Source organism: Cupressus sempervirens, chromosome 10, assembly GCF_028749045.1.
Source record: "Cupressus sempervirens isolate cs-2001-9-10 chromosome 10, ASM2874904v1, whole genome shotgun sequence".
Classification (NCBI taxonomy): domain Eukaryota; kingdom Viridiplantae; phylum Streptophyta; class Pinopsida; order Cupressales; family Cupressaceae; genus Cupressus; species Cupressus sempervirens.
The window spans coordinates 83,157,391-83,175,471 of NC_143127.1; positions in this window are offsets into that span (position 1 = coordinate 83,157,391).

The window sequence follows — 18,081 nt, forward strand, 5'->3', positions numbered from 1 at the left end:
AACCATGTGGAACCCATAGGTCCACACTCGCCATGCTAATGGAGATAAAGATCCAACCACAAACACACATAAAGCACAACATTCAAGGCTAACACTCACACTAGACAGTATGATGGCTATAACCAAGAACCTAAGACAATGCAAGGAATACAAGTCCTAGTCAGACACTCAATAGGCTACTAAGTAGGGGCTGACATCATGGAGAGTCGCTTGGCATCAAAAGGCCCAAGCTTGGATCTATGTAGGTCAACTCCCTCAACGGAAGGCCAATACACTGTGTAGCTCAACTCCCTCAACAGAAGCCGAATACACAAAAGTACCATTTTATTATCTTAAGTTTTATTTCCATTCACACATTTTATTTAGTTATCACTTATATAAAGCTCCCTCTTCCAACCTCCAATGCCATGAACACCGAGCTGCGAGATAGAAGCCCCCTCCATATGTTACCCTATCCTACCCATGCTCATCCTATATCAAGTGCCCATGGGCATGCATACTCCCATCCCAACCCCAATGATCATAACTTTCAACAAATCTATGAAAGATTGGGCCTCGCAAGTCACCCAATAAATGTACGTGCACGTACTCGTGTGTGGTGCACCACCATCATAAAGATCATAACACAAGGACAAGAATGAGAACACAATGCAAAATAAAACACCCAACCGAAAGAAACTCAAGAGGATGGATTCTACACGAATCCCAAAGCCAATAAAACCATACATCATAAAATCACTCAACTGGCCTCAATCCGAGAGTATGGATTCTACATGAATCCCAATGATGTAACAAGACCAAAAGTCATGAACTTACTCAACCGGCCTCAATCTGAGAGTATGGACTCTACACGAATCCTATCATCTATGAAACAAAGCAAAGGTCTAAAAGAAACAATAACAACAGGTATAAAATCACTCAATCGAACACAACATCGGGAGTATGGATGCAACATGCATCCCAATACAACATAAAAGTGTAAAAGTGGTCTGACTGATATCCAAATAGATCATCCAAGTCCACGACCCACATTGTACCAAGAAAACCCAAAAAAAGGGCCGCACGCAAAATGAGGTAAAAATCCCAAATTTTAAAAAAAATCCAAAATTAAAACCCATTTGGCCTTTGGGTTCAAAAACCCCAAAAATCCAAAAATAGAAGGAATCTGACCCTGTATGCAAAAATGGCCAGCACAACGGTTCAAAACTCCAAACCCTCATCCCAAAAAATAGGGAAATATTTGTACCTGCCCAACCGGGTAGAACTAACATACAGAAATGGACGGGAACACTAGTTCTCAGCCTCCAAACAAACGACTACCAAAAACACAAGCAAAAATGGAGCAAAAACAATAAAACAGGAAAGCGCTACCTCATAGCCAAAAGGGCAAAATGGGAATTTGAACCATAAAATAAATATCCCATAGAAGTAGCTGAAAATCACGGCAATCCAAGGTTTCTCCGAGCTAGATCAAACGAACCCAACCTCACGATGATCCCACACCCATAGCTCCCTAACGAACAAAACAATAAATCCTCATGAAGAGGATTTTGGGTTTTACTCTCCAACTTTCTAATTCAAAAGTGAGAAGTGAGGAATTAAATTCCTTTTTGGATACTTATTCACTTTTTGAGTGAATAATCGATTAGGGCAAATAACCAGCCAACCTAGTTATACCCCGAATCGACCCAAACGAAAATAGGCTATTCCTATAAATAGGAATTCATCTATGGCAAAGCTACTAGAAATTAAAATAAATCAATTAAAAAGTCCGAAAACCCAAAAACACATAAATCTCCTTAACAACTTTTGTGACAATGCCAACCTCTAAATGCACAGACACGCTTACTGGTCTAATCACATAATGCAAATGAGTTTGGATTTAATAATCATCGAAAGGTTTAAATTAAACATTTAATTAAGGATACGTTGACCATATAAGCATGACATTAGTAAAATATGAAAGACTGAATCACTAACTCCATGTGCCACTGCCAGGGATATAAATCTTGCACACTAAACAACACGATCAAGTGCAATTGCATATAATAACATAGACAAAGCAATAAATGCATTAAATCACCTAATTTAACCATTCATTTAATTATATTAAAATAATCTATTTACATCACTCACATTCACATAAAGCATAACAATGCAGGAATGAAGTAAATAACCATAGCATTAAATTCATCACATAACATAATCAGAGGTATGTCCAAATAAAAGATAACCAGATATCATCATAAAACACACTGTCATCTTAAAATGGCATCATGATGCAATATGATTAACTGAATAGCATAGAAGTCTAATATCTATGATACTGGAATCAAAGAGTAACATCTAACCCTCAAGTCATCTCAAATGTAAACATGACATGAGAACAAATATCTCCTAGATCAAAATATAACAAAGTAAATGTCTGCAACACATAACCAAATAATCTAACATGAACAATCCATTCTAATCACTTAAGCATTTAATAATGATTGATTAAAGAATCAACAAAAAGGCACTTAAAATACATAAGCAAACATAGTCAAAAACATGACTACCAACTATTACAGGAACCTAGTCTAGTGTAGCTTGGTAATAGTACATAGTGCAATCTCTGCACACATCTCAAGGTAATCATGGAACAACCTCATGATACCACATTGATCTTGGTAACCACTGGCACAAACCTTAGTGAACCATAAATCACATCATAATCTCATAGATCTATCAAAAGCATAAACAAAGCAACTAATACAGAAACATAAATCCAAACACCTCGACAGTATAGACCACTCAGGGTCACAATCATGATCCCATCTCAACAAAAGATTAGCAAGGTTGCATCCATCATGATGACTTACAGAAGTCAAATGGGAGAGGCACTACAAACTAAGCAGTTGTCTTACCAAAAAGTAGTAGGTTTGACATTAGTGACAAAATAATGATTGAAACACATTCTCATACTTGTATCAATCTATTTTCAACAATCTTTCTCTTTGGCATTAATGAAAAACCATACAAAAAAGAAAATAATTCCTTGTACTGAAATCTATCCCTCTATCAACAACTTTCTTCTTTTGTATAGGCTACAAAATTCTATTCTAATCAATAGACAATCAACTCATCCTTATGACTCCCTCTTTGTATTCTTCAGGTATCTTTGTATAATTATGTTCTTATATCTCCCTTAGCACTATTTCACTCTTACTAGGTAGATGTTTGTCTTTTAGTCATTTCTCCCTCTATATTAATAATTAGTGACACTATCTCCCTCTGAATAGATATTCCATGTTTCTCTCTTGTTCTCACTATGTTTGGTATTCTATATTTCTCCCTTTCTATATTTCTCTATTTCCCCCTTTCTCACTATTCTCCCTATTTGACAACAATGCCAAAGATTTTTCATCTTAATATGCAGATAGGAACATTTTTAGTTTCTCCCTCTATCACCTAGTTTCTGACTGATCTATAGCTCTATCTCTTTGATTACTTTAGGCAGCTCCTAAAGTAAGATCTACTACATCAATGTGTAACATATATCAATCATCTCAATTGATGTGCAAGGCACTACTCATGCTTCTTAAAAAGCCTTGGATAGGGTTATCACTCCTCTTAGATACTCATGAGCATCCTTAGGTAATGATTTTGTGAAGATATCAGCTATAATCTCTTTTGTATTCACATATGCCATCTTCACCTCCTTGTCTTGAACTAACTCTCGCAAGTAATGATACTTGATTGCAATGTGCATTGTTTTTGTATGCATCACAGGGTTCTTCGCTATATGTATAGCACTTGTATTATCACAATAAAGTATCACAAGTTCAGTGATTTCCTACTTCATACCTTTTAGTAGTTGTTTGATCTACAGAATGTTTGTACAATTTATTGTAGCAACAACATATTCAGCTCTAGCCATAGATTGAGATATGCAATTTTGTTTCTTGCTAGTCCATGTAACCAACCTTTTTCCAAATAAAAATGCTCCTCCACTAGTTCTGTTTATGTCATCAATATTTCCAACCCAATCAACATTAATGTAGTCTCTCAACTCAAGCTTTTCATTTTTCTTGTAGTATACACCATAGTCTTATGTTTCTTTCATATATCTTATTATTCTCTTCACAACCATCAAATGATTCTTCCTAGGATTAGTAGAGAATCTTTCAACTATCCCAATAGATAATGCAATATCAGGTATGCTATGCACTACATATTGCAATTTGCTAATCATATACATGTACAATGTTTGATTCACCTTATCTGAATCATCATTCTTTGATAATTTGTGTCCTATCACCATAGGTGTGCTTACTAACTTAAAATCTTCCAATCCAAAAGTTTTTAGTATCTTCTTTACATACTTAGACTGAGTGATGCATATATCATAAATTTTAGCTGATGTACTTGAAAACCCACAAAGAACTTGATCTCTCCAAATATAGACATCTCAAATTCTTTATTCATTTCATTTGCAAAGGCTTAACATAAAGTATCTTAACCTCCAAATATGATATCTTCAAGTACAAATTGTTGTTATCATTAGTACTCTCAAATTATATTTTCACAAGATAATTGTGAAGGCTTTCATACCATGCTCTTGGTGCTTTCTTTAAACCATATAAAGCCTTGTGTAGTCTACATACCATATGCTGTTGTTAGCATCAAAAAATCCTTTGGTCTATTCTATATAGACCCCTTCTTCCAATATGTCATTCTTGCAAGGGGGGTTTATCCCTTCTTCTTGTGTATAGCCTTTGCAAACTAATATTGCCTTGTTCCTTATGTCCACCATTTTCATCTAACTTGTTTCTATACACCCACTTGGTGCCAATCACATTTTTATCTTCTAGTCTAGGAGCTAGAGTGCAGGTCTTGTTCTTCTCAATCTGTTCAATCACTTTTTCATGGCTTTACTCTAGTCCACATCTTCTAAGGCATCTTTCACTCTTTTAGGTTCATGCATGCTAAGAAAACTCTTAGCTTGTTTCTTGTCATTGGTCTTGCATCTTTATCTCCAATCATTTGAGCAACGAGGTGATGTCTTTTGACATACTTTGACAATCATGGTTCTACTTTATTTTCTTCATTAGGTCTATCAATGTCTGAATCACTATGTACTTCTCTATCAATTAATTCAACATATCTTTCATGTACGCTAATCTCAAAATCAAAATGTGCCTCAACTTCAGTCTACAACTTGGTACCTGACTGTAGCTCAATTCTTGAATGCAACTTGGCATTCATTATATGTGACTCGATAGTCACTAAAACTTGGTGTTGATTTACAACATCTTCAACAACATGCATACCTTTATTGACTTGCACATGGTTCAAGGTATAGAAAACTCTCTCCATTATTTCAAAGCAACATTATTCTCCATCATGAGTGTCCTAGCATAGTCCATTGTAGATATGTTCCTCATTTCAGTAACCCCATTTTGTGGAGAGGGCCTATCTCTTTTGATTACTCTATCATTACAAAACATCTCAAAATCATTTGATGTAAATTCTCCTCCTCTATCAAATCTTAGACATTTTAGGATTTTTCCTATTTCCTTCTCAACTCATACTAAGTATTTTTGACACAAAAGCTTGCACCCTAGCCTGAGGGAATACTTCTTAGGTAGCCTTGTGTGATATGGAAACAATCTCGAAGGTGTGAGACTTTGAAAATTGATACACCAAATAAAATCTAACTAATCTAATCTAGAGGAGGTGATACACTAAATAATATATGGATCTACTTGTTTCGTAATGAACACACTAGAACTTAATAGATTTCTCAAAATATACCATTATCTACACCTTTCCAATCTCAATATTCTAGATAAGCCAAAAGATAACACATTTAGAGAAGGAATACGATAGATTCACTTGATCTAATCAGTCACCACATATGAACATGATCATATGATATTTCAACTATCAAAATACATTCAACAGTGAAGCCACAAGAATGCACACACACTCAGTAGATAGAAAATGGATCTAGCATAGAAGATTTCTATTGAGAATAGGCAAAATTACAAAGTAGCTCTAAAAATTAGAAAAGAGAGAATGCTTGAGAAGAAAACAAAACTTACTTTTATAGCTCAAGCATAACTCTCAATTGCTTCACAACCTTATCAATGCCTTCAAGATTGTCACAAGGTGATTGGATACGCTCTAGATGATGATTTGATCTAATACACCTTCAGAGGCATGAAAAGCATCAAAACCCTGACTAGAAGAAAACTTGAAGGTGACAGGAACAGTACCATTAATCACTTTAATGAGTAGATGGATAACCCACGAGTGATGAAGTGTCCTCTATATCATTTCTAGCCCCTATATTCATTCATAGTAGTTGAGATTGATCATGAAGATTGGATCACATAGAAAAACTAACTTATTTCATCCCTAGCTCGATGAATCATTAGAAAATCAGCAGTCAAACTAGGTCATGCAACTAGAATGAGTCATGTGGACCAATGGTTTTATTTCTTTCTACCAACTCACAAAAGTCTTCACAATTTTGATCACTTTATCATCTTAACCATGTCATCCTTTAAGACTTAATCATAACTACTTGTGACACTACAAACTTAACGACTGCTACTAATTGTTTTCCTTCTAAACTAGGCCCACCGTGACATGTGTCTTCTTATTGCATTCTTACATTGTTTAAAGTCTTCGCACCTTAAAAATGTGAGAAAGTGATAACCCTCTATCTTGAAGGATCTAATGGCCAAGGCATAATCATTTTACTATCCATGTCAGCATCTCAACCAATCAAAACTGTATCCAAATGCCAACTCGTTTAACACCTTCCACCTTTTATATGACCTAGAAGAGAAATAGGACCCACATGCCACATGTCATACCATCACTTTTTTGTATGAAGTAAAGTCCTTGTATTTCACAAAGTGACAAAGTGACAATCATGGATTGTCTTTGATCCAACGATGAATGGAATACACTAAAGAAACACCGACCCATGATACATAGTATGAATCAAAACCCACCAGTTGTACTTCACTTGACAACTCCACCAATCCCAAGGAAATGAAGGCCCACCTTGGATATGTGGCATATTGTCACTTTGTCACATGAAATAAGGTTCATTCTTTTCTTCAAAGCAACAAAGTGATGCTTGTTGATTCCTTTGCATCTAACGGAGGAGAAGGTGTGGGCCCACAAAAGTATTAAATCATGAACTTAACCTTGGAAATTAGAACCAAGGGTTTGAATAAAATATTATTTTGCATTCAAATATTTGAAAAAATCAAATATTCAACTGACCATTAGACATTTTTCCAAATATGAAATATGAATTTTTGCAGGAGGGAAAAATAGCTACCAATTTTGGTGACTCAAATGGGATGTTAGACTACTATACATAAGACCAGTAACATAAAGCATCCATTAGGATATATAGTCATGAAAAACATGAAGATTTTCCCTGCCAAAACCTAAAACTGCCCTCTGCAACTAGAAAAAAAGAAGTCTGCAATTTGAACCAGGAATCAAAACCCTCTGCAACCTCTACAAAACATGATGTACTTGTGCACTTCTTGGAAAATAGGAAGAACAAAAAGCAAACTATCTAACTATGTACATGCATATTCATCTCTATTAGAAGAAATATGTAAGATATATTCTATTTTTTGGAATAGATAAAATTTCACCATCAGACCTACTTAATTGAAAATCATTTGCCTGCTTGTAACCAATAATCACATAGGGACCACTCCATAGTGTATCAAATTTTGAGTGCCTCCCTATTTTTTCCCTATTTGCATCCCACTTGAGAACAAGATCTCCTTCCTTGAAAACCCTAGTCTTTTCCTTCTTGTCAAAGATCCTTTTTACCTATTGCTAACATGCCTCAAGTGTATGTGTAGCTTGTTGCCTTCTTTCTTCTAATTCAATAAGTTCTACCAACCTGATTATCATGGGATCATGTTCTTCTAGCTCTAATTGATGAGCTAACTCAAGAGAGGAGACCTCTAAAGAGATAGGAATCTTGGCTTCTCTACCATATACCAACATGAAAGGTGAATTCTCTACTACTCTCTTAAGTGTAATTATGTCATCCCAAAGGGTTGTCATCAGCTTGGCATGCCAACACCTTTGGCTATCCTCTATATTCATTCTTATGATTCTGATCAAATTTTGTTGGAGGACTCAACCAAGTCATTATATTGGGGATAGTAATTAGAAGAAGTGCTCAAGTATATACTATGATCAACTACCCATGCACAAATCTGGGCTCCTATAAATGATTTTGCATTATCTGAAATAATGGTGGAAGGAGTACCAAACCTTATGATGACTCCATCTAAGAACTCAATGACTAAATTCTCAGTGGCATCTTTTAATGTGATGCAAGAGCATCCAAGGTTGATGTGTTATCCTACTCATTTGTGTTCATTCTATTAGTTGTTGCCAAGTTACAGTCATTGTCGAGTTGCAGTAATTTTGTAGTATCTTCCAAGTTGAAGTGATCCCATGTCATGTTAACATTTGGATTATCATGTTATCCCATCTCACTTTGTAGTGTGTGTCAAGCTATTCATTGTGTGCCAAGTTATCTAGTATTGGTCAGGTGTTCCTTAATGTGCCGAGTGAACCTGTTGATGTCGAGTGTCAACATTTTGGACAATTTTTTGGTATTTTGGTTCTTAATGGGAGCTAACTTGTGAGATTAATTTTGATCATGACTTTTATTATAAGATCTTGTCTTGGGATGTGTGCAGACCATTTTAGGTTTAGCCTTTCTATTTAGTAATGTTCTAGAATCTTTTGTAAGCTATTTTGGCAAGTATAAATAGGGTGTTTAGGCTTAGAGTTAGGGCATAATTCAAAGGTTTTGAAAAGTTGGTTGTATATGTGTCTCAAAGTGAAAATTTGAAGTAGAATCTTAGATCTTGAATGTATATTGTTTCTGGCCATAACCCAGAAGGCCTTATAGCTAGGCATGTATGTTATTATTTCATGAATCAATAAAGTGTTTTGTTCTCTCTCTGTGATATTCTTCTCTTTATGTTTTCTTCTATTATGTTAACTTTGCAAGGTTGGTTTGGATTTTTGGGTGGGCATGTGGCCCTAGTTCTTCTTTCCCTCATTATGTCATGTGGTATCAAAGCTTAAGGTTCATCCTTATGGAGATTTGATCATGTAGAACCCTGATTCAATTTGGTTGTAAGGTTGTAGATCTACGGATTTGACCTATAACTTGTAGAGGGTTATGATCTTGCAGGAACTTGATTTGAAAAGATGGTTTACAATAGAGGAAATTCCTATAATATCATGTTGGATGTATTTATACAAATTACAACCATATTAGATGTTGTGGAGACAACCCAGAGGAGACAGGTGCATCTTGATGATGTGAGTGATGATGAAGCAGTAGCATCAAACCCTAATACAAAACCTAAAGAAGATCAAGATGAAGAAAGATTACTGAGAGTATTGTCTAGGGCACATTTAAAGCCTATTGTAGAATTTGTTCCTTATGATAGGAAATTAGATACCAATGTTGTATTGCATCAGATCTCTGATATGGAGAAGTTCTTTGAGTATGAAAACACTCTTGGTAATAGGAAGGTGAAAATTACAATTACTAGGATGAAAGGTCATGCTTCACTGTAGTGGTAGCATTTTCAAACTTATAGACAAAGGAGAGGAAGGAAAAGATCAGAACTTGGGTGAAAATAGTGAACAAGGTAAAGAATAAATTCCTTCCTATTGAATACCAATTTATCTTGTTGAGAAAATTGCAAAATTTGAGACAAAGAGACATGTGTGTGAAAGAGTACACTGAGGAATTCTATAGATTGGACATTAGATCTAGACATGTGGATGATGATGTTGAGAAAATTGCAAGATATCTAAATGGATTGAGATTTGGAATTCAAGATGAGATAAGTTTTTTGAAATTGGAAAGTGTAGAAGAAGCATATCAATATGCCTTGAAAGCTTAGGAGATATTGACAAAGAAGCATGAACAAAGACAAAGAGGTAAAGGTGTTAGATTCTACAGAGGCAAAGGTAGATCTTATGGTGAAGGCAACAGATCTGATAATTCTATGCAAGATAAAGGAAAATATGAATGGAAGAATAATGACAAAGACAACACTGAGTGAAAAGGTGGTAGTTCATATAGAGGAGGTACTGGTTCTTAATGAGGAAGAGGTAATTCTTATTCTGGAGGTAGTTTTTGTGGTAATTATTTTAGATGTGGTAAAGAAGGGCATAGATATTTTGAATGTAGATCTTCTAAAAGTGGGAAAAATAGTAGAAATGTTGTGATTCAAGGGGACATTGAGAGTTCACTATGTGGGCTTGAAGAAGCATATGTAATAAGGGAAGTGATGAGGAACCTATCATTAAAAGAAGTCTTTTCAAGACTAGATGTAAGATGGTTGGAAAATGTTGCAAGGTGATCATTAACAGTGGAAGTTCTACAAATTTGACATTAGAAGAGTTGGTAACAAAGTTGAAGTTGTACAGGCTAAAGCATCCTAAACCCTATCATGTTTCATGGATTAAAGATGAAATAAGATATTGGTAAGTGAACAATGTGCTATGAAGTTCAAGATTGGACATTAATTTGATGAATTTTTGTGTGATATTATGTCTATGGATTGTTGTCACATTTTGTTGGGTAGACCTTGGCAATATGATAGATATATTATAAATGATGGAAGATTGAATCAATATACTTTTTGGGTGAATGGGAGAAAGAAAATATTGTTACCTTTGATTAAAAGTCCAGATGAGGTTAATTGTACTATTGTTCAAGTTTGCATGGTAAATGTAAAGGAATTTGAAAAAGAAGTAAGTAAAGAAGAAGCAAACCTATTTTTCCATAATCCCTAGAGGATCGAGTTTTAGCAGTAATGACTGAGTAATAGTAGTAACACATAGTGGTAGTTGAGTACCAGAAGAAATTGGAAGTTTTTTGAATGAGTATAAAGAGATTGTTATAGAAGATATACCTAATAGTTTACAGCTAGTAAGGATTATAAATAATTGAATGGATTTGATTCCTAAAGATAGTTTTCCAAACAAAGCACCATATATATTAACACCTATAGAGAATGAATAACTTAATAGACAAGTGCATGAATTTCTCCAAAAGGGATTGATCAGAGGAATTTTGAGTTCATGTGTTGTACCTATTGTATTAGCACCTAAAAATAATGGAGAATGGAGAATGTGTGTTAATTCCAGAGCTATTAACAAGATCACTATGAAATATAGGTTTTCTATGCCGAGGATGGATGACATTATGGATTGTTTGATTAGAGAAAAGTATTGTACCAAGATTGATTTGAAGAGTGGCTATGATTAGATTAGAATTAGAGAAGATGATGAATGGAAGACTACTTTTAAGATAAAAGATGGTTTGTATGAATGATTGGTTATGTCTTTTGGTTTGACTAATGCACTTGGTACTTTCATGAGGTTGATGAATGAAGTTTTGAAAAGATTTTTGGGTAATTTTTGATTGTTTATTTGGACTATATTATGATATTCAATAAGACTAAGGAAGAGCATCTTGAGCATTTTAGACAAGTATTGCAGAGATTGAAAGAGGAGAAGTTGATGATTAATCTGAAGAAGCGTTCTTTTATGCAAGAAAAGCTTGTGTATTTGGGATTTTTGATTTCAGCTGATGGTTTGAAAATGGTTCTTGAGAAAGTTAAAACAATTTTAGAATGGCCTACACTTGAGAATGTGGGTGAGGTAAGATCATTTCATGGTTTGGAATTTTTTTATAGAAAGTTTATAAAGAATTTCAGTGTTATTTGTAATACTATGACTGAGACAATGAGAGGAGATAAAAAGGGATTCAAATGCACACATGGAGCTGATAAGAGTTTTGAGACTTTGAAAGAAAAGGTTGTTGAGTTACCTGTATTGGCTTTACCTAATTTCAATAAGGTATTTCAAGTTGAATGTGATGCAAGTGATAGTGCAATATGAGTTGTATTGAGTCAAGAAGGTAAACCTGTTACTTTCTTTAGAGACAAATTGAATGATGCTAAAAGGAAGTATTTTATGTATGATCAAGAGTTTTATGCTATTTTTTCAAGCTTTGAAGAAGTGGAGACATTATTTAATTCCTAAGGAGTTTGTGTTTTATATTGATCATAAAGCTTTACAATACTTGGGAAGTCAACATAAATTGAATCAAAGACATATAAAGTGCATTGAGTATTTACAAACATTTACATTTGTGATTAAGCATAAGAATGGAGTTACTAATAGATTTTTTGATGCATTAAGTAGAAGATGTTCTTTTTTGACTTAAATGAAGGTTGAAATTCTTAGTTTTGATGAAATGAAAGAGTTGTCTGATACTGATCCTAATTTTTCCAAGGCATGGAGAGAGTGTAGAGTACCAAATCTAATAGATCACATCAAGTAGTATGATGAATATTTCATTCAAGAAGGTATGTTGTTCAAAGGTATTCAGTTGTGTATCCTTACTAGTTCTATCAGGTTGAATTTGATTAAAGAAAAGTAGAGTGGTCAATTGGTTGGACATTTTGGAATTGATAAGACATTGAGTTTGCTAAAGGAGAAGTATTATTGGCTATAGATGTATAAGAATGTTCAAAAAAATTTGAAGAGTTGTGGAGTTTATCAAGTTGCAAAAGGAGTAAGTCAGAATATTGCATTGTATACACCTATTTTTATTCCCAAGAAACCTTGGAGTGGCATCAATATGGATTTATTTCCTTGGACTGCCTAAAACAACAAAGGGGTATGAATCTATATTTGTTGTTGTGGATAGATTTTCTAAAATGGCTCATTTAATACCATGTAAGAAGACATTAGATGTTGAGTATGTTGTTGAACATTTCTTCAAAGAGATTGTGAGATTGCATGGATTACCAAGAAGTATTATTTCTGATAGAGACTGTAATTTTGTTGGTTATTTTTTGAGAACTTTGTGGAAGAAGATGGCTACCAAGTTGAAATTTAGTTCTACATTCCATCCATAGAGTAATGGATGGACAAAGGTTGTGAATAGAATCTTGGGTAATTTGTTAAGATTCTTAGTTGGAGATGAACCACATAATTGGGAGATGGTATTGGCACAAGTTGAGTTTACATATAATAATTATGTGAATAGGAGTATAGGAAAGACACCTTTTGAGATTGTTACTAGAATAAAGCCTACAGAAGTATCAGAATTAAGGGATGTTGTGATGTGAATATCAGGATTTAACTGTGTGATTTTTGAGTCAAACTCGATGACCCATGTTTCATGAGTAGTGATTCAACATGAATCCATCTCTCATGAGAATAAATGGAACACTTAGCACTCATTGGATCTAGGTGATGCTCACAGGGGTGAAGCACCGGGACTGCAAATGGGGTTGCAAGCTTTGGGTTTAACTGTGAAGGAAACTCCGCAGTTAAGCGCGCTCAGGCTGGAGTAGTACTGGGATGGGTGACCTCCCGGGAAGTCCCAGTGCTTCACCCCTGTGAGCATCACCTAGATCCAATGAGTGCTAAGTGTTCCATTTATTCTCATGAGAGATGGATTCATGTTGAATCACTACTCATGAAACATGGGTCATCGAGTTTGACTCAAAAATCACACAGTTAAATCCTGATATTCACATCACAATTTGACTAGCTGTGGAAATCATCTCCTACTTATCAATTAAGGGATGTTGCTGGTGAAGAAAAGAGAAGTGTTATAGGAGAAGAATTTGCTAATTTTATGGAGTCTTTGCATAAGTGAAGTTGAAGTTGGAAAAAAGTAATCATAAGTATAAGAAGAATGTTGATAAGTCTAGAAGAAATTTTTTTTGAAGTTGGTGATGAGCTGATTGTTCATTTGAAAAAAGGTAAGTTTCTTGTTGGAACATATAGTAAGTTGAAGATGAAGAATTTTTGACCTTGTAAGATTGTGAAAAAGTTTGATAGTGGTAATGCTTATGAAGTTGAGTTACCTAATGACATGGATATATCTCCTATATTCAATGTTGTTGATCTATATAAGTATCATGAGTTAGATGATAAAGTTGTTGTACCTCATGATTATCATAAGAAATAGATTGAAGAGGTGGAATAAATATTGGATCAGAGAGTTGGTAAAAGCACAAGAGGAAAGACTACTATGAGTATTTGGTAAAGTGGAAAAATAGACTAGTTGAAGATTCTACATGGATTTCTCAATCTAAGTTGGATTTAACTTAGGTTGTGAAACTTGCATGATTTAGGAAAATCATTTCTTTCTACCCTAGTTGTTTGATGTAGGAACATTTTGGGTTGATGTGTTATCTGTAGATCTTAGATTGGTTTTGACAAATGAGTGTCTATACACTTAAGTCATTACTTAGTTCATGTTGAACAAGTAGTATATGCCGAGTGAAACATATATAAGTTAGAGTGTTCCAAGTCAATAGTGACTGTCAAGTCACTCATGTGCTAAGTCACTCAAGTGCCAAGTAGATAGTATATGTTGAGTGATTTAGGAAACAAGTAAATAGTGCATGTTGAATCATTCAGATGCCAAGTGACAATATTGAACTCAGTATGTACTGAGCACCAAGTACTTCAAATGCCAAGTAATACAATTTTGTCATAGTTATTTTTATTGGCACATACTACTATGTAAACCATTTTTGAGCCAACTTATAGATTGAATTATGATATTTTGGTGGTAAGGATGAATCTTAAGTTGGTGTTGTGTGAAACTTGGATTTTTGTTTTTTTTTAAATTTTGGTATCCAATTTTCTTCTATTAGCCATGGTATGGGAACAAGAGTATGGGGGATATGGAGGGATTATGGATGGAGTGATAGAGTTTTAAGGTTGGAAGGGATTCAAGGATGAGTTCCTTTGATGATCTAGCTTGTGGATTTGAGGGGATGGAATGATGGATTGGAATACAGGAGATGGATGCATATAATTGACCAAGGTGGATAGAGGGAATGAAGGATATGGGTCCCAAGATAGATGGAGGAGATAAAAGGTTTATATTAGGTATCTAAGGACCCAAAATGGATGGAAAGGGTGGGGGATTTAGATAATGGATATATGGACCCAAAATGGACATAATTGATTAAATATTTATTATTGAATTAATTAATTGTCATCCTCTAGTTTATTTATTTATTTAATTAACTATAGTCCAATTGATAAAATTAAATGATAACCTAAAATCAATTTATCAATTAAAATCCTATTCCTCTACTAAATTAAATAAATCTTCAAATATATTTAATTTAATCTCACATCCTCCATTTATTAAATAAATCATTCAATAGATCATCCTAACCCTTAAAACATCCCTAAACCCTACCTTTATCCCTAATCCAATCCATGCACCCATACTAACCTCACTTAGCCACCTTACTAACCCATCCCATCAAAGATAAGCCACTTGCCTCCTAACCTTCTTTCTAAACTAAGTCTAATCCCCCTCCTAAACATGTGTAAAAATTTAAGCAAGGGTTAAGATTTGCTAACCCAAGCCAAAATCAAAAAGTCTCCCTTATCCTGTTCCATCCCTATCCAAGAGCATTTATGGCTCTTACATGCCATTTATACCTCTTACACCCCTCTTAATGCCTCTTACATCCCTCTTACATGCTCTTCCTCCCTCATTACTTCCTTTGACCGACCATTATCCCATCCCCTCCCACTCATCCTCCTTGTGACAAGTGTCACTCTCCTATTGGCTCCAAACAAGCACAATCCATGTGCTCCCCTTTCAAAGCATCCTAGCCTTCCCTCACCATTCTTCCATCCTTGTATCCTGACCCTCCATCTCTTTACCCTTTGGCCTATAAATAAAGCCCTTCCCTCTCACAATTCATAATCCACTTTTATGCAAACTTATAATGCTCCACTGACCACTACTTCACAACCATTTTACACCATCACCATTCTGAAATTTATCCACACCTCCATTGTTAAAACCCTCACCCATCTACACACTTGGTAAAAACACCTACCCATTGGAAACTTGAGCACAATGTGAGCATACATCCCCTATCCATTAGAGACATATCTACGTCATCATAGGTTACACGCAAGGAACTCACCATTCTTGGTTTGCGTTCCTTTTGGTGGTAACCTCATCTTATCATAAGTGTTTAATTATTTAGTTTTTTGAATGCTTTTACTAATTAGTATTCAATATTACACTACTAGATTAGGTGATACAGATACTAGAGAACATTTTCTCTCTATACACCAAACTGTGTAATCCTATACTCTTCACCCAAGAAATAAGGAATCACATCTTGGGCTTGGAAAGTCAAATGCAATCATCTAGAGCTAAATTGCCCATGACTCCATATCAAAGTGAGAAACACTTCAGGACCCTATTCCAAACCTAGAATTAGTTAGCAGTGCTATCTACAAATTAAGGCAACATAAGGGCCAAACTGATAAGCAGTTAGACTACATTGACTCCTCACATGGAGATTTTACACAAGGATTTAGGCTATGTTGAAACTCTTATGAAGAAAGACCCCAATCTTTCTGTATTAGGTAGCCTAGTACATCTTGTTGCTAAGCTAGCCATCCAAATTAAGTCTTTGGAGGTAGCTTGTGACAATTGGGATGGCATTCTTAAGATTATTCATGAGGTCCATAAATATTTTTTTGACAAACACACTATCAGTGTATGACCCATTGACATTAGTGTCAAAAATGGGGAGTAAGAGAAGTAAGAAGAGTAAGAGCATGGGGGGAGAAAGCATGGGAGAGCAAGAGTAAATGGGGAGAAAGAGAAAGAAAAAAAGTATCAATTGAAGAAAATCTACTCAACAGGAGTAAGATTTTGATATAGAACAAAACAACTTAGGGGGAGTTATGAGATTTTTTGAGATATATAAGTTTTTGCAAAATTTTGATATTTTGAAATTTTGTATAGAAGCTGAATATTCAGTTATGTTATGCTCATAAGAATAAGAATATTAATGCATGATCAAGTGTTTTTGACACTCATGTCAAAGGGGAGATTGTTGATCTTGACAAATGAGTGTTTATACACTTAAGTCATTTACTTAGTTCATGTCAAATAAGTAGTATATGTTCAGCACAACATGTATAAGTTAGAGCATGTCAAGTCACTTGTATCGAGAAGACAGTATATGCTAAATGATTTAGGCACTGAGCAAGTAGTGCATCCCGAGTCATTCAAATGTCAAGTGATAGTATTGAAGTTAGTGTGTGCAAAGTACCAAGGACTTCAGATGCTGAGTAACATAGTTTTGAGATAATTGTTCGTATTGGCACAAACTACTATGTAAACCATTTTTGAGCCAACTTACAGATTGAATTATGATATTTTAGTGATAAGGATGAGTCTTAAGTTGGAATCCCTATGCATTACATGCATTCAATTAGGTAAAGGGAAGGTTTAAGCAGCCATATAGGTGAATCATAGTCGTTGATTCATACCTAACCCTAAGTCACCTAGGTCTTCCTAAGGAGGACAAACCCTAATTTTATATGAGCATGAAAGGGAATGAATGAATGATCAAGGAGAGTTTTGCATGCACAAACTAGGACATTCATGGTGACCAAGGTATTATGATCTTAATTGCATTGCAAAATCAATCAAAGGAGAATAGAGGAAGGAAATAATGAACAATAGAGATATATCTAATCAAATAAGGATCAAGTATACATCATTTTAGAGGTGATCTATCATCAAGCAACAAGTTCTAATCACAGGATCAATGCTAAGACATTCTAATAGGTGTATCAACTAAATGTCTTAATAGAGTAGTCCTAACAGGTTGTATTGAAATCCTCTAACAATTTGCTAACTTAATTGAGAGTTGAAGTCCTTTAACAAGGCACACTTTTAATAGGGTGTTGAAATCCTTTAATAGGGTAAGACTTAACAGTCTTTGTAAGTCTTTAATAGGGAAAACCTTTCACAGGGTAGATCATGGTTCATGATCAAACATTGTAACCTCATTAGATACACTTTATTACTGTAGTAGTGAATATTTGTGGGTGTCATCCCCATCCCAGTTTTATCTTCTCATTAGATGGTTTTTGGGTAATCATATAAGGTGTCATATATGTATGAATGCTTACTTGTTT